Source organism: Triticum urartu, chromosome 4A, assembly GCF_056163025.1.
Source record: "Triticum urartu cultivar PI428250 chromosome 4A, HENAU_Tu73, whole genome shotgun sequence".
NCBI classification, from domain to species: Eukaryota; Viridiplantae; Streptophyta; class Magnoliopsida; order Poales; family Poaceae; genus Triticum; species Triticum urartu.
Window position 1 is genome coordinate 425,691,377 of NC_141876.1, and position 19,260 is coordinate 425,710,636.

The 19,260-nt window shown below is 44.5% G+C and overlaps 1 long non-coding RNA gene across 2 annotated transcripts; it reads right to left on the reverse strand.

Moving 5' to 3' along the window:
* Nucleotides 1–1,215: 1,215 nt before the first annotated feature.
* On the reverse strand, nt 1,216–16,614 carry LOC147976046 (uncharacterized). Of its 2 annotated transcripts, XR_015601296.1 has the most exons (6): nt 16,316–16,614; nt 14,818–16,230; nt 12,864–13,552; nt 7,046–12,764; nt 3,180–5,781; nt 1,216–1,583 (listed from the first exon to the last, which is right to left on the reverse strand). It is a non-coding gene; the product is annotated as an uncharacterized LOC147976046 (long non-coding RNA). The 2 variants fall into 2 exon arrangements; XR_015601295.1 differs by lacking the exon at nt 12,864–13,552.
* Nucleotides 16,615–19,260: the final 2,646 nt, after the last annotated feature.

Sequence of the window (19,260 nt, forward strand, 5' to 3'; positions counted from 1 at the left end):
TACTATTACTACACACATCGACCGCTATCCAGCAAGCATCTAGTGTATTAAGTTCATGGAGAAACGGAGTAATGCAATAAGAATGAAGACATGATGTACACAAGATCTATTTATGTAGAAATAGACCCCATCTTATTATCCTTAATAGAAACGATACATACGTGTCGGTTCCCTTTCTGTCACTGGGATCAAGCACCGTAAGATTGAGCCCATCACAGAGCAACTCTTCCCATGGCAAGAAAAATCAATCTAGTCGGCCTAACTAAACCAAAGATTCGACGAAGAAATACGAGGCTATAAGTAATAATGCATATAAGAGATCAAAAGACTCAAATAACTTTCATGGATAAAAACATAGATCTGATCATAAACTCAAAGTTCATCGGATCCCAACAAACACACCGCATTAAGAGTTACATCAAATAGATCTCCAAGAGACCATTATATTGAGAATCGAGAGAGAGAGAGAGAGAGAGAGAGAGAGAGGAAGCCATCTAGATACTAACTACGGACCCGTAGGTATACAATGAACTACTCACGCATCATCGGAGAGGCCCCAATGAGGACGATGAACCCCTCCGTGATGGTGTCTAGATTGGATCTATGGTTTCTGGAACATGCGGCGGCTGGAATTGATTTTCGTCGACTCCCCTAGTGTTTCTGGAATATTGGGGTATTTATAGAGCAAAGAGGCAGTGCGGGAGGCCACCGAGGTGGGCACAACCCACCTGGGTGCGCCTAGGCCCCCCAGGCGCGCCCTGGTGGGTTGTGCTCCACTCGGAGCCCCCCTATGGTACTTCTTTGGCCCAACAGGTGTCTTATGGTCCAGAAAAAATATCCAAAAAGTTTCACTGCGTTTGGACTTCTGCACCACAAGTAGGATGTAATTTCATAGCATAACTATTGACTTTCGTGCTTGCATAGGGAACCACAAACCTTAACACCAATATTCTTACTAAAGCATCATTACTCATCAACTAGACTCACATATGATATCAACATATCACAAAACTATTACAAGGAATCAAGTTTATTTTGTCCAATGATCTTCATGAATGTTTTTATTATATCCCTCTTGAATATCTATCATTTTGGGACTAATTTCATATGTTGCTTTGATAGATCAAACAAATATAGGTGAAGCATGAGAGCATTTCTTCAAAAATACTAAAGCACACCGTGCTCCAAAAGATATAAGTGAAGCACTAGAGCAATTCCATAGCTCATAAAGATTTAAGTGAAGCATAGAGAGCAATTCTAACAAGTCATAGCATAATTTTGGCTCTCTCAAATAGGTGTGTCCAACAAGGATTCATGACTAAAAATAAAAAGAAAAACAATCAAACACTCAAATTATACAAGACGCTCCAAGCAAAACTCATCATATGTGACGAAAATAATATAGCTCCAAGTGAAATACCGATGGTCGTTAGAAGAAACAGGGGATGCCACCCGGGCATCCCCAAGCTTAGTTGCTTGCTTATATTTAGATAATAGCTTTGGATGCCATGGTCATCCCCAAGCTTAGGCTCTTCTTACTCCTTATTCCTTCATCCATCGTAATATCACCCAAAACTTGAAAACTTCAATCACACGAAAATCAACAAAACCTTCATGAGATTCGTTAGTATAAGAAAGCAAATCACTACTATAAGTACTATAGAAAACCCATTCATATTTTATTTTTGCATTATATCTACTATATTCCAACTCTTCTATGGCTCAAACCCCTCAAAAGAGTCCATAGATCAATCAAAATAAGCACACAGTGCAAAGAAAACAGAATCTGACAAAAATAGAACCATCCGTAGCAATCTGAATATTTCAAATACTTTTGTAACTTAAAAAATTCTGAAAAATTAGGACATTGTGGGAAATTTGTATATTAATCTTCTGTAAAAATTCAGGATTTTATCGCGCTTCTGTAAATGTAAACAATTCTGCGACTGGGCGCAAAAGTTTCTGTTTTTCAGCAAGATCGAATCAACTATCACCCAACATGATCCCAAAGGCTTTGCTTGGCACAAACACTAACTAAAACACAAAAAACACAATCATAATAGTAGCTAATTGTGCAAACACTCAAGAATAGAAAGAAAAAGACAAAAATAAATAAATTTTATTCATTGGGTTGCCTCGCAACAAGCGCTATCGTTTTACGACCTTAGCTAGGCATAACGCAAAGATTCAAGTATTGTCATGTTTATTTCCAACTCTTCAATCAAACACTTAGAATTCTTTAAGGATTTAGCATACAAATTTTCAATGACAATACTCCTAGGAATGAGATTGAAATGTTCATTCTTGCAAGTAGGTTCTCTTATCACTTCAATAAAATTGGGATGGATACTAATCATCTTAAGATCTTCTTTATTGTTATTACTAGAAGTTGCACCCTTGTTCTTAGTAACTGGAGTAATCTTGCTAATTTTTATGGGAGTTCTCTCAATAGTTTTAGCGGAAGCAAAAGCCGTGCTTAGATTACTAAAGATCTCTCCCAATTTATCGATCCGAGAAGGGCTTTCTTTAATTCTTTCATGAATTACGATTCCCTTTTCTTTCAACAACTTAAAAACCTCTCACGGTTTTGATCCAATTTTAGTAGAAAAATTATGCATCTTTTTATCCAAGTTTTCAATATGTTCTTCAGTGAGCATTTTCTTTTCAATAGCATCTAGCCTTTCCATAACATGCTCGAGAGTTAAATTTATTTCATTCACCATAAGAGGTGGTGAACCTACTAAATTTCCCATAGCATTAAAAGCATCAATAGAGGGACACATCAAGAAATTCCCACCGGTAATCGTATCAAGGACGAATCTATACCAAGTGGTGATGCCCACATAAAAACAACGAAGAAGAACAACAGTAGATTGCTTACGGATAGATATGTTATCAGCATTGCAAATTCTATACCAAGCATCCTTTAAATTTTCTCCTCCCCTTTGTTTAAAGTTAAGAACCTCGTTCTCGGGGGTGCACGCAATAGAGGAAGAACTATCCATAATGACAAAAAATGGTCAACAAGCTTGCACAAAAAAACATATCTAACGAGAAAAATGACGGACGAAAAAGAGGGCGGATAAAATGGCAACTTCTTGTGAAGTGGGGGAGATGAAAACGAGAGGGAAATGGCAAATAATGTAAATTGCAAGGAGATGAGATTTGTGATTAGGAACCTGGAAGATGTTGAAGATGTCTCCCTGGCAACGGCGCCAGAAATTCCGTTTGATGCAGTTTGAACTACGTCGGTATTTCCCCAAAGAGGAAGGGATGATGTAGCACAACTATGATAGGTATTTCCCTCGGTGATGTGACCAAGGTTATTGAACTAGTAGGATAACCACGCAACACCACCTAAACAGCTCCTGCACACAAAGAACAAATACTTGCAACCCGACGTAAGAGAGGGGTTGTCAATCACTCATGGGCAAAAAGATAGATAAAATTGTAGTAGATTGGATAAATAGATCTCGCGTGAATGTGAGATAAAATAAATAATAATAAATTGCAGCAAGGTATTTTTGTATTTTTGGATTAATAGATCTAAAAATAGAAGGAAATAAAAATAGATCGCGAAGGCAAATATAATAAAGAAGAGACCCGGGGGCCGTAGATTTCACTTGTGGCTTCTCTCGAGAAAAATAGCATACAGTTGGTAAACGAATTACTGTTGGGCAATTGATAGAAGTTCAAATAATCATGACGATATCCAGGCAGTGATCATTATATAGGCATCACGTCCAAGATTAGCAGACTGACTCCTGCCTGCATCTACTACTATTACTCCACACATTGACCGCTATGCAGCATGCATCTAGTGTATTAAATTCATGGAGAAACGGAGTAATGCAATAAGAACGATGACCTGATGTAGATAAGATCTATTTATGTAGAAATAGACCCCATCTAGTTATCCTTAATAGCAACGATACATGTGTGTCGGTTCCCCTTCTATCACTGGGATCAAGCGCCGTAAGATCAAACCCATCACAAAGCACCTCTTACCATGGCAATAAAAATCGATCTAGTCGGCCTAACTACACCAAAGATTTGAAGAAGAAATATGAGGCTATAAGTAATCATGCATATAAGAGATCAAAATACTCAAATAACTTTCATGGATAAAAACATAGATCTGATCATAAACTCAAAGTTCATCGGATCGCAACAAACACACCGCAAAAAGAGTTACATCAAATAGATCTCCAAGAGACCATTGTATTGAGAATCAAAAGAGAGAGAGAGAGAGAGAGAGGAAGCCATTTAGCTACTAACTACGGACCCATAGGTCTACAATGAACTACTCACGCATCATCGGAGAGGCACTAATGAGGATGATGAACCCCTCCATGATGGTGTCTTGATTGGATATATGGTTTCTGGAACTTGCGGCGGTTGGAATTGATTTTTGTCAACTCCCCTAGTGTTTCTGGAATATTGGGGTATTTATAGAGCAAAGAGGTGGTGCGGGAGGCCACTGAGGTGGGCACAACCCACCTGGGCGCTTGGGCCCCCAGGCGCACCCTGGTGGGTTGTGCTCCCCTTCGAGCCTCCTTCTAGTACTTCTTTGTCCAACAGGTGTCTTCTGGTCCAGAAAAAATCTCCAAAAAGTTTCACTGTGTTTCGACTCTGTTTTCTATTGATTTTCTCCAAAGTAAAAAAACAAGCAAAAAATAGCAATTGGCATTGGGCACTATGTCAATAGGTTAGTCCCAAAAAATGATATAAAGTTGCTATTAAATGATTGTAAAACATCCAAGAATGATAATATAACAACATGAAACAATCAAAAACTATAGATACGTTGGAGACGTATCAGCTACTACCTAAAGCCGGAATGCTATGTGTGATTAGGTATGAAGAACACCCCCTCGGAGATGCTCGTGAAGATGGACAAGCCCCCAAGTACATGGATGAAGAGGACCAATGAAAGGAACAGGAGGAAGTTCCCAGGACCCGGACATCCGGCTCCTGGCCCAGACATCTAGCCCCTGAAGCCAGCGGCCACAACAGCAACCCAGCCGAGGAGCACCTATGGGCACCGGACATCCGTCCCAATCTTGGACGTCCGGCCCGAGCCGCCCGGACATCCAGCCGAGCCCTGGAAATCCGGCCACTTCTTCACAGAACGCACCCGAAGTCTGACCACTCCAACCCAGACATCCGACCCCCCTCGAAGGTCCGGACACCCAGCCCGACGCCCGGACATCCGCCCCCCTACCTGCGTGCAGTGCATCTAGGCCGAAGCCCATGTACCCCTTCGCCCCTAGACTATATATACTCCTCCTCTACCTACGTTTTAGGGTTAGTATTGTGATAGCTCATTTTGGAGATAGAGCTTTGCTCATCCACTTGTACCCTTACTCCATTGGACACCAAGGCCTCCTAGGAGAAGATTGTAACGCCCTCGATGCGGCTATATCTCCCACGTGTCGAAGCACGACTTAGAGGCATAGCCGCATTGAAAGCAATGTCGCAAGTGAGGTAATCTTCACACAACCCATGTAATACATAAAGGAAAGAGATACATAGTTGGCTTACAATCGCCACTTCACACAATACATAAATAAAGCATTACATCATCCAGATACAATCAAGGTCTGACTATGGAACCAAAATAAAAGAAGACTACCCCAAATGCTACACAGATCCCTGATCGTCCCGACTGGGCTCCACTACTGATCAACTAGAACGAAACAATACAAAGGACAAGATCTTCATCGAGCTCCTCCTTGAGCTTGGTTGTGTCACCTGCTCGGGAACATCGGCACCTGCAAACTGGTTTTGGAAGTATCTGTGAGTCACGGGGACTCAGCAATCTCACACCCTCGCGATCAAGACTATTTAAGCTTATAGGTAAGGTAATGGTATGAGGTGGAGCTGCAGCAAGCGACTAGCATATATGGTGGCTAACATACGCAAAAGAGAGCGAGAAGAGAAGGCAAAGCACAATCGAACAACTATGATCAAGAAGTGATCCTAGAACAACCTACGTCAAGTATAACTCCAACACCGTGTTCACTTCCCGGACCCCGCCGAGAAGAGACCATCACGGTTACACACGCGGTTGATGTATTTTAATTAAGGTCAACTTCAGGTTTTCTACAACCGAACGTTAACAAATTCCCATCTTCCCATAACCGCGGGCACGGCTTTCGAAAGTTCAAATCCCTGCAGGGGTGTCCCAACTTAGCCCATCACAAGCTCTCACGGTCAACGAAGGATATTCCTTCTAGCAGGAAGACCCGATCAGACTCGGAATCCCGGTTACAAGACATTTCGACAATGGTAAAACAAGACCAGCAAAGCCACCCAGATGTGCCGACAAATCCCGATAGGAGCTGCACATATCTCATTCTCAGGGCACACCGGATGAGCCAGACGTCGGGTGGGCCAGCCCAGAGATGCCCTTGGTAGCTCCGGACATCGCTCAGTTTGGACCAACACACAGAGGAGCACTGGCCCGGGGGTTTAAAATAAAGATGACCCTTGAGTCTGCAGAACCCAAGGGAAAGAAAAGGCTAGGTGGCAAATGGTAAAACCAATGTTGGGCCATGCTGGAGGAGTTTTATTCAAGGCGAACTGTCAAGGGGTTCCCATTATTACCCAACCGCGTAAGGAACGCAAAAATCCGGGAACATAACACCGATATGACGGAAACTAGGGCGGCAAGAGTGGAACAAAACACTAGACGAAAAGGCCGAGCCTTCCACCCTTTACCAAGTATATAGATGCATTAATTAAATAAGCGATATTGTGATATCCCAACAAGTAAACCTGTTCCAACAAGGAACAATATCTCCATGTTCCAACAAGGAACAAACTTCAATCTTCACCTGCAACTAACAACGCTATAAGAGGGGATGAGCAAAGCGGTAACATAGCCAAACAAGGGTTGCTAGAACAAGGTGGGTTAGAGGCTTGGTTCGACAATATGGGAGGCATGATAAGCAAGTGGTAGGTATCGTAGCATAGGCATAGCAAAAGAGCGAGCATCTGGCAAGCAAAGATAGAAGTGATTTCGAGGGTATGATCATCTTGCCTGAAATCCCGCAAGGAAGAAGAACGAGTCCATGAAGAAGACAGACGAACGTAGAAGGACGGATCCTCACAAACTCAACGTTATCGGAACCAACCCGAAGAAGCAACACCGGAAAGAAGCAAACAATCATAGTAAAACAACCACCACATAAACATGGCATGATGCACAACCGAATATGATGCATGTCCGGTTTAAAGATACATGGCATGGCAAAGTGCACAAGAAATCCTACAAATTAAGTGGAGCTCAATATGCAACTCCGTTGCATATTGACGAAACACCACATTCGAGTTACTTAGTTCGATCTCGTTTATGTACCCAACAAGATTAAATGTTATTAGCATGGCAAGAGGGTGAAGCAAAGTAAAACTACCTATCTAGTCAAGTTTAAATGAGGCCGGAAGCAACCAACAACAATTCCGGTAAATCCCCATATGCATAAATTAGGTTTGGTACTGTTCTTCCCTAAACACAATTTTAGGGTTGATAAACATGCAAAGTAAAGTCACCATGATAAACTAGGCATTTTTCCACCCCATTTGCATATAAAGTTTGTTAAGTTTGGAGCTACGGTTAATTTGTTATGAATTAAATCATTTTAGCAAGTTATTTAAGCAAATTTAAACAAACAACATCTTAAACATTTTAAACATAGAAGAAAGTTGCATATTATTAACCTAGGTGAAATTCTAAGAAAGTTTCATATTTGGATGTTTTACATATGATGCATAGATCATGAGTTATAATATGCATGAAGACTAGGGACTAAACTGTAAACTGGCAGTTTTCTGGATAAATAGGAAAATCGCTGATAGAAAAAAAAAGACAAGGGCCGAAACTGTTAGCCCATCAGAAGGAAAAAAACACTGGGTGGCCTCACCATGGGCTTTGGCCCAGTCAGAGGAGGCGGCTGGCAGGCTGGATCGAACGAGGTGGAGGGCCGGCCTCGCTGCGTGCCTGGCGCGTAGCGCTTGAGCGGGGCGCGGTCAACGCTCGAGCAGAGCCGGCGTCCTCTTGCTCGACAAGAAGCAGAGCCGCCGCGGCGCGTCCTTGGCGCAGTGGATCCAGCGCAGAGACGGCCCAGGCGGTCAATGAAGGAGCACGGGATCGAGGGGATCGCAGTGGACTTGACGCTAGGGGTCGTGCTTGCTCGATCGACGGGAAACAGCGGCAGCAGCGGATCTGGCGGCGGCTGGAGGGACTCCGGTGAGGAGGGCGGCGACCTGGAGACCGATGACGCCGCAGACTTGGCGCTCGCTGGAGGTCAACGAAGGCTCGGCGCGTTCTGGTGGCTTCTGTGCTCGAAGCAGGAGAGGTGGCGTGCGGGATGAGCGAGCTCCTGCTCGATGAAGAAGGAAGCAGAGGCCGGCAGACGCTCGGGACTACTGCTGCTTCGGTGGTCATGGCGTGGGCGGAGCTCCTTCACGTTCCTGGTACAGAGACAGAGAGAGAGTTGAGAGAGAGGAGGGGAAAGGAACGGGAAGGAGGATGCAGGAGCGGAGGGGCCTCGGTTACTTCTTCTGCTCGCGTGCTCCGGCGCAGGCGGAGCCATCAGCGAGGAGAAGGGAGGTGAGGTGGCGGTGACCTTGCAGGTTTGGATCGATGGGAGGAGCTGGTGGTTGGCTGTATCGGCTGCTGGATCAGGATCGAATGGATTCCGGTGGGGATTGGTCGGCGATGGATCCAAGGAGAGACCAAGTGGCGACGGGATGGATCCCGAGAGAGAGGAAAAGGCAGGTAGGTGGCGGCGGAGGGACAAGGCTCCTAGATTTTAGGGTTAGGTTGATTTGGTAGGTGGTGGTCTATAAATATAAGGAAAAGGGGGAGTTTGGATCGTCTGATCAAAATCGGACGGTTCAGAAAGAATAGGCTAGGGAGTCCAAATAATAAAACGGTGATATTTTGTAGACGTTAGGGGATGATCCGGACACAACGGTAGCGACAGCCCGGGTCGGGTCCGGGACAACTTTCGGATGCGCGCGCGAGGAGGGCCGCGGGCATAACCGAGAGAGGGGTAGGCATGGGCTTAGGAGGACTGTGGAGAGCGGTTTGTACTGAGAGAAGAGGGGAGAGAGAGACCCGGCGACTCTTTCCAGAGATTGAAAACGTCTGACGATAGACCGGCTATACTGCCGCTAAAGTTTAACGTTGGGACGTCAAACGGACTCCGAATGCGATGAAACTTGACAGGCGGTCTACTGACAATAAAACAACACCGCACGTCAACTTTCATCCCATTACGAGAACATTTCCGGGCCACTTATAAAATAATATTTCGGACATGTCGCGGGCGCTTGCAAGGGTGTCTGGACTCAGAACGAACAACGGAAGGAACGAGGAGACCGGGACGGATGCAAGTTTTGAAAACATGATGATGCTATGCACATGATGACATGATGAAATGCAACACGCAAGCAAATGACATGGCAACAACAACGAATAACTGGACGACACCTGGCACATCGGTCTCGGGGCGTCACAACACTCCACAACTACAAGAGGATCTCGTCCCGAGATCTAGAATGGCACCGAGGGAAAAACAGAAGAGAAAATAGAAGAGGTAAAACTAAGTTGCTTCTTTGACCAATGAGTGAAACCAAACAACCTTGAGAGGTTAAACCATTTGAGAAACAATATAACGGAGATGATCGACATAGAAAACACTCTGCTAGAAAGAGTAACAAGGAACATTACGAGAACCTTGTAGGTCGAATGACATAAAAAAAGGTTGCAATGGACAAGAAGTACATACAAGCACTCCGGTTGAAACGAGATGTACAAAGAACGATAAGGATCAATTATGACAACACTCCAGTTGGAAATGGAAGGCATAGAATCTGAACTTGACAAAACAAGATATGGGTCGAAGAGAGCAACATCACAATGCCTCCGGAGCAAATGTAGGAATGGAATCAAAAGAATGGAGGAGAAAACAACATCTTCTACCTCAAATGAGCTTGAAAAAGCCTCTTTAGGAGAAGGGTCGAACGGGGTTGTTGGAAACCAACAACGAAAAGAGTAAGCTTGTAGTGGTCTTATGAAGAACATCTCAAAACTACGAGGTGAAATTCTGCCACTGACGGAAACGATAAATTGGATTGATATCAACAAGGAGACGAGAACTTATTTCACCGGGAGGATAGATGAAGAACTTGGATCATATATTATCACCATTAATAGCAACAATACTTAGGGAAAGCTTTAGGGGAAATATAACCCAAGATAATTCCAACTAAGAGGTTGATGGATTTAAAATACCCCATTTTTAACAACCTGTGAATCATGAAACATGAACTCAAATTATCAAGAATGACATAATACCACCTCCAATGATACAGTAGAAAGGATTGAACTTTGAAAAGCAAGATGAAGAGTGCTTGAACTCCTCAAAACAAAACATGTGTCGAGCACCATGTTTATTTTAGAGTATATCTTGGCGGAACTTAGCTACGAGAGAAATCTTGAAGAACAATTGAAGAATGAAAAGAATCCTTGATGAACCATCATGTTGAGCCTTCGTGAAGAACTCCGGTAATAAAAGAATGATTAAACGAAAAGGAAAAAGAAGTTGAAAACACAAGGTGAAGCCTTGCGATGATTTAGATGGAGCTTCGCGATGATATAATGCAGAAAAAACTTGGAACTCCGGAAAAGAAAAGATGAAACAACTGAAATCAAGAATTTTGATGAACCTCCGGAATAAGGAATTAAATCACTTGGATGAAACAAGAATAAGAATTATGTTATGCGTATCCTTCACCAATTAAATTGATGACCCACATTGGATTTGGCATGCTACTTATTCTCGTAGAAAGGATTAAGATAGATATAGTGTCAAACTTAAGATGGTCTTCAACGATCCACCGGTAGGACTGAAAACAACGAATACATTGATATGATAAATGAAGGAAGAAGAATCTTGAACAAACCACCGTAAGAATTGAAAAAGAACGAATAAAAGATAACGAATCACCGGGAAGAATTATAAAAAACACGAAGATACTCGAGAGGATTTAGATCCATGAGAACGAAGAGATCACGAGCTGATAAGAGAATACTTGAATGATGCACCGGTGAGATTTGGGGAACGAGAGCTGAAAGCTGAGAATGAACAAGTCTTCTGAAATGATGGGCTCCAGGTAACAAACTGAGAACGCTCTTGAATTGCTCCGGAAGGATGAAAAGAATTCTCACAACCAAAAATAATTATGAGAGAATGGCATAAAGCTAGCACCGTGAATCTTGGAGAGAATGGAGCAAGATATGGAGGAAAATTCTTCTTCGGTCTTCAAATGTAGAGAATGACGACGAGGAACAACACCAAGAATTATTTAGACACTCCGGAAGAATCAAAACGAAGAGGTTGAGCCAACGATGAAAAGATTTTTACAGATCTTGGAGAAAACATTTGACTGATGACAATTCATTCTTACGTTAAACTTTGAAAGAATTTGAGGATAGCTCCGGGAAAATAAGAAGAGTCAGGTAAGATCCTGGGAACAGACCTGTGGGTTAGGGCCCACTCAAAAGAAACACCGTAGAACGATTTAAAAGAGAGAATGCACTGGTAAGATTTAAATGGCTAGAATGAGATAACAACCTCGAAATAGGTTGAACTGATCTTGTAAGACAAGACGAGCCTACTGAGATATCTTCAGCACTCCCGAACAAATGAATAGCGAGAAGTGAATATTACGAGGTGCACCGGTATGAGAAGGTATTTGAAACAAGGAAAAAGGGATATGAGATCAACACTGAAAGCTTGATTTGAAACCACCGGAGATGAAAAGAACGAAGAATGATGAACTTGAAGCTCCGCTAGAATCCTCATGAGAATCACTGGATAAGAACATTAACGAGAAAGGAATGGAGAGGCTTCCCATGAATAAAATGATACTTGAATAAGAAATATGAGTCCTTGAAGAAAAAGGGTGGGTGGGTGGGAAAACAAAGACAACTTGGAGACGGATGAAACAAACACCGTTGAGAAGAACTGATACTTGATCAAGCAGATGTTGAAAACGAACGGATTCACTTGAAGAGAAACACGCCGGTTGAAAAAGGATTGACATGACAATCTCGATTACCAAGAAGGATCGGTATCCACATTGGAGTATGAGAACACCGCTTAGGGAAGGTATGGAATCAACATTTGACTTCGAAGCAACTCGAATACCACAACTCAAAACAAAACAAAGGATTGGCTGCAAAATAAACCGGAACAAACATATGATAGAGATTTCGTCCGAAGTTTTCGTTGTGGGGCCTACACGGGCTCGATCGTACAACACCATCATGTACAAGGCAGTGCACATGACATACGAAGCGTCCCCGAGTCGGCATAGCCAAGGATTCTTTAAGACACAACGAGACCACTGTAAAACCAACCGTGGATAGGCGGACCACTAGACGTCGAACCCCAATTTCATATCATACATCTGTCGGAAAAGATATCCTACGAACTACTTGAATTCCCACTTATAAACTCCCAAAATTTTCCGGTTATGCAATCAGGTGTTGGGGATACAGGGGAAGCATAATATCTCACCCAAAACTAGCAAATCCTACATCCAGCTGTATCCATCCTTCAACACATAACCAAGAAACCTTTGGAAATCATCTACCTCAACCTTCGAAAAGCATCCGTTATACGAGTTATGGCAATACTCCCGAACTCCCGCCCCAGTACTAGGTGGCGTCGAGGTTATCTCACCAACAACTGCATAAAAGAGATTTTCGATGTCAGCGAAACTAAACTCAGGTATTCCAGAACTGCAACGATAAAATTGTGACGACAACACCTCGGAGCTCAACTCACCGGGACACTGCCACAACCCCTAAATGACAGGAGGCACCAAGAACAATGTTCTCGTCACAAATCGATCGGCACGATTCCAAGATACCCGCGTGGTCCTAAATTTTTTTTAGTGAAATTTGAGAAGAGAAGAGTCAAAACTCTACGTCAGGATGCCTCACCAGAGCGATGAAGGGACGAGGAGTAAAAAGAATTCCTAACTCTCTGATATATATAATCCTAAATGACTCAAAACATTTCTAGACTCAATAACGCCAGCGATTCGATCAAGCAGGGGGCTCCTAAGGTCGAGGAAGTCTCTGATACCAACTTGTAACGCCCTCGATGCGGCTATATCTCCCACGTGTCGAAGCACGACTTAGAGGCATAACCGCATTGAAAGCAATGTCGCAAGTGAGGTAATCTTCACACAACCCATGTAATACATAAAGGAAAGAGATACATAGTTGGCTTACAATCGCCACTTCACACAATACATAAATAAAGCATTACATCATCCAGATACAATCAAGGTCTGACTATGGAACCAAAATAAAAGAAGACTACCCCAAATGCTACACAGATCCCCGATCGTCCCGACTGGGCTCCACTACTGATCAACTGGAACGAAACAACACAAAGGACAAGATCTTCATCGAGATCCTCCTTGAGCTTGGTTGCGTCACCTGCTCGGGAACATCGGCACCTGCAAACTGGTTTTGGAAGTATCTGTGAGTCACGGGGACTCAGCAATCTCACACCCTCGCGATCAAGACTATTTAAGCTTATAGGTAAGGTAATGGTATGAGGTGGAGCTGCAGCAAGCGACTAGCATATATGTTGGCTAACATATGCAGAAGAGAGCGAGAAGAGAAGGCAAAGCACGATCGAACAACTATGATCAAGAAGTGATCCTAGAACAACCTACGTCAAGCATAACTCCAACACCGTGTTCACTTCTCGGACCCCGCCGAGAAGAGACCATCACGGTTACACACGCGGTTGATGTATTTTAATTAAGGTCAACTTCAGGTTTTCTACAACCGGACGTTAACAAATTCCCATCTGCCCATAACCGCGGGCACGGCTTTCGAAAGTTCAAATCCCTGCAGGGGTGTCCCAACTTAGCCCATCACAAGCTATCATGGTCAACGAAGGATATTCCTTCTAGCGGGAAGACCCAATCAGACTCGGAATCCCGGTTACAAGACATTTCGACAATGGTAAAACAAGACCAGCAAAGCCACCCAGATGTGCCGAAAAATCCCGATAGGATCTGCACATATCTCGTTCTCAGGGCACACCGGATGAGCCGGACGTCGGGTGGGCCAGCCCAAAGTTGCCCCTGGTAGCTCCGGACATCGCTCAGTTTGGACCAACACTCAGAGGAGCACTGGCCCGGGGGTTTAAAATAAAGATGACCCTTGAGTCTGCAGAACCCAAGGGAAAGAAAAGGCTAGGTGGCAAATGGTAAAACCAATGTTGGGCCATGCTGGAGGAGTTTTATTCAAGGCGAACTGTCAAGGGGTTCCCATTATTACCCAACCGCGTAAGGAATGCAAAAATCCGGGAACATAACACCGATATGACGGAAACTAGGGCGGCAAGAGTGGAACAAAACACTAGGCAAAAAGCCCGAGCCTTCCACCCTTTACCAAGTATATAGATGCATTAATTAAATAAGCGATATTGTGATATCCCAACAAGTAAACCTGTTCCAACAAGGAACAATATCTCCATGTTCCAACAAGGAACAAACTTCAATCTTCATCTGCAACTAACAACGCTATAAGAGGGGCTGAGCAAAGCGGTAACATAGCCAAACAACGGTTTGCTAGAACAAGGTGGGTTAGAGGCTTGGTTCAACAATATGGGAGGCATGATAAGCAAGTGGTAGGTATCGCAGCATAGGCATAGCAAAAGAGCGAGCATCTAGCAAGCAAAGATAGAAGTGATTTCGAGGGTATGATCATCTTGCCTGAAATCCCGCAAGGAAGAAGAACGAGTCCATGAAGAAGACAGACAGACGTAGAAGGACGGATCCTCACAAACGCAACGTTATCGGAACCAACCCGAAGAAGCAACACCGGAAAGAAGCAAACAATCATAGTAAAACAACCACCACATAAACATGGCATGATGCACAACCAAATATGATGCATGTGCGGTTTAAAGATACATGGCATGGCAAAGTGCACAAGCAATCCTACAAATTAAGTGGAGCTCAACATGGCGAAACACCACATTCGAGTTACTTAGTTTGATCTCGTTTATGTACCCAACAAGATTAAATGTTGTTAGCATGGAAAGACGGTGAAGCAAAGTAAAACTACCTATCTAGTCAAGTTTAAATGAGGCCGGAAGCAACCAACAACAATTCCGGTAAATCCCCATATAAATAAATTAGGTTTGGTATTGTTCTGCCCTAAACATAGTTTTAGGGTTGATAAACATGCAAAGTAAAGTCACCATCATAAACTCGGCATTTTTCCACCCCATTTGCATATAAAGTTTGTTAAGTTTGGAGCTATGGTTAATTTGTTATGAATTAAATCATTTTAGCAAGTTATTTAAGCAAATTTAAACAAACAACATCTTAAACATTTTAAACATAGAAGAAAGTTGCATATTATTAAACTAGATGAAATTCTAAGCAAGTTTCATATTTGGATGTTTTACATATGATGCATAGATCATGAGTTATAATATGCATGAAGACTAGGGACTAAACTGTAAACTGGCAGTTTTCTGGATAAATAGGAAAATCGCTGATAGAAAAAAAACAGACGTGGGCTGAAACTGTTAGCCCATCAGAAGGAAAAAAACACTGGGTGGCCTCACCATGGGCTTCGGCCCAGTCAGAGGAGGCGGCTGGCAGGCTGGATCGAACGAGGTGGAGGGCCGGCCTCGCTGCGTGCCTGGCGCGTAGCGCTTGAGCGGGGCGCGGTCAACGCTCGAGCAGAGCCGGCGTCCTCTTGCTCGACAAGAAGCAGAGCCGCCGCGGCGCGTCCTTAGCGCAGTGGATCCAGCGCAGAGACGGCCCAGGCGGTCAACGAAGGAGCACGGGATCGAGGGGATCGCAGTGGACTTGACGCTAGGGGTCGTGCTTGCTCGATCGACGGGAAACAGCGGCAGCAGCGGATCTGGCGGCGGCTGGAGGGACTCCAGTGAGGAGGGCGGCGACCTGGAGAACGATGACGCCGCAGACTTGGCGCTCGCTGGAGGTCAACGAAGGCTCGGCGCGTTCTGGTGGCTTCTGTGCTCGAAGCAGGAGAGGTGGCGTGCGGGATGAGCGAGCTCCTGCTCGATGAAGAAGGAAGCAGAGGCCGGCAGACGCTCGGGACTACTGCTGCTTCGGTGGTCATGGCGTGGGCGGAGCTCCTTCGCGTTCCTGGTACAGAGACAGAGAGAGAGTTGAGAGAGAGGAGGGGAAAGGAACGGGAAGGAGGATGCAGGAGCGGAGGGGCCTCGGTTACTTCTGCTGCTCGCGTGCTCCGGCGCGGGCGGAGCCATCAGCGAGGAGAAGGGAGGTGAGGTGGCGGTGACCTTGCAGGTTTGGATCGATGGGAGGAGCTGGTGGTTGGCTGTATCGGCTGCTGGATCAGGATCGAATGGATTCCGGTGGGGATTGGTCGGCGATGGATCCAAGGAGAGACCAAGTGGCGACGGGATGGATCCCGAGAGAGAGGAAAAGGCAGGTAGGTGGCGGCGGAGGGACAAGGCTCCTAGATTTTAGGGTTAGGTTGATTTGGTAGGTGGTGGTCTATAAATATAAGGAAAAGGGGAGTTTGGATCGTCTGATCAAAATCGGATGGTTCAGAAAGAATAGGCTAGGGAGTCCAAATAATAAAACGGTGATATTTTGTAGACGTTAGGGGATGATCCGGACACAATGGTAGCGACAGCCCGGGTCGGGTCCGGGACAATTTCGGACGCGCGCGCGAGGAGGGCTGCGGGCTTAACCGAGAGAGGGGTAGGCATGGGCCTAGGAGGACTGTGGAGAGCGGTTTGGACTGAGAGAAGAGGGGAGAGAGAGACCCGACGACAGTTTCCGGAGATCGAAAACGTCTGACGATAGACCGGCTATACTGCCGCTAAAGTTTAACGTTGGGACGTCAAACGGGCTCCGAATGCGATGAAACTTGACAGGCGGTCTACTGACAATAAAACAACACCGCACGTCAACTTTCATCCCATTACGAGAACATTTCCCGGCCACTTATAAAATAATATTTCGGACATGCCGCGAGCGCGTGCAAGGGTGTCTGGACTCAGAACGGACAACGGAAGGAACGAGGAGACCGGGACGGATGCAAGTTTTGAAAACATGATGATGCTATGCACATGATGACATGATGAAATGAAACACGCAAGCAAATGACATGGCAACGACAATGAATAACTAGACGACACCTGGCACATCGGTCTCGGGGCGTCACAAAGATCCCCCAAGTGGATTCAAGAACCCCTTGTGGGAAGATCCCCTAGTGGATTCAAGACTTCTTTCCTCATAGGATTGGGATGAACTAGTTACCTTTGTATCATCCTTTGTTTTCCTTGGATCTTTGTTACCTTTTTGTGTATGTGGATCTAGAGCATGTGTGATTGGATCAAGTCAATTTGAGTGTTTCCTCTCGTTTCCCCTCTTGTGTTATTCGTGTTCTTCACGGGATCCGCTCCAATCGTGAAAGATCGGCCCCACTCCACATCATTTTGGCTGTGCTGGCCAATCGCCTATGCAGGGTTTCAAGTTGAGGTGCCTCTAGGGGCTCCTCGAAAATGTCGTATTCGTCGGTGTGTAGGATCGGAAGTATGGCTAGTGGGGGGTGATTAGACTACTTGACCAAATAAAAACTTATCCTTTTCCCAATTTTAGTTGTAGGCAAGTTTTAACAATTCTACCAAGTCGAGCAACACCCTACACATGCAAGTCTAAGAATGGTGCATCAGTAAGTAAAGACTTTGCATATTAATGTAAAGGAGGGATCGGAGAATTCAAACGCAATGAAGACACCGTGATTTTTTGGTGTGGTTCCGATAGGTGGTGCTATTATATGTCCATGTTGATGGAGACTTCAACCCACGGAGGGTAACAGCTGCACGAGTCCACGAAGGGCTCCACCCATGAAGGGTCCATGAAGAAGCAACCTTGTCTATCCCACCATGGCTTACACGTCCATGAAGTACTAGCCTCACTCGGGGTAAATCTTCATGAAGTAGGCGATCTCCTTTCCCTTACAAACTCCTTGGTTCAACTCCATGTGATCCTGGAGGTCCCAAGTGATACCTAACCAATCTAGGTGACGCCACTCTCCAAAAGGTAATAGATGCTGTGTTGATGATGACTCCCTGCTCTTGTGCTTCAAAAGATAGTCTCCTCAACATTCAATCACTCTCATAGATTTGTCTTGGGTAGGAGAAGGATTGGAGTGGAAAGAAACTTGGGGAGGCTAGAAATCAAGGTTCAAATGGTTGGATTGGAATGCCTTGATCTCAACACATGAGTAGGTAGTTCTCTTTCAGAGAATGAATTGTGGAAGTGTAGCTTTGTTCTGATGGCTCTCTTAGAGAGTGAGTGAGGGTGGAGGGGTATATATAGCCTTCACCGAGAATCCAACCGTTACAACCTTTTGACTCAACTTGGTGACACCAAAACAAAATCTCAGTGAGACCGACCTGTGTAAAAGATTCGAACATTGGGATTTTTGGTGAGACTGAACGGATCAACTCGGAGCGACCGATATGTGATGACCTAAGTGTGACCTCGTTTCTGTAGTTTTGATCAAACAAACTCAGTAATTCTAAAATGGGGCGAAGGGGTTACAGAAACTTGCTCATGGCATTTCCGTGGGACCGGACATCTTCTCAGTAGAACCGAATTCCTAGGGTTTAGCTGTGGCTCTGTCTAAGGTAAACTCGGTGGGTCCGGATGTGGAGGTTTCGGTGGGACCGAGTTTGGCGTAGGGTTTGGATAGATTTAAATGTGGGAAAATGTCTCGTTTTTGAGCAATATCTTCAAGCACTTGTGAAAGTGCAACTATCCCTAGGTGGTTTTGGTAATTCATAACAACATATAGCTCATTGAGCTAATGCTATTCCAAGATGATTATTTCAGGAAAGCTCAATGATTGGCATGGCATGGATATGAAAGTGGAACCCTAAAAATGCTAAGGAAAAAGGATTGGCTCAAGCTCAAAAGCTCAAGACTCTTCATTTTATATTTTAGTGATCCAAGATCACATTGAGTCTTTAGGAAAAGCCAATACTATCAAGGAGGGATGAGGTGTTGCATAATGAGCCTCTAGCTTCATGTGCTTAGTGATATGCTCCAAAAACCCTCAACTACTTTCCCATATCCACATATGACCTAAACCCTAAGCCAAACTCGGTCCTACCGATTCTTCCTATCCGGCGCCACCGA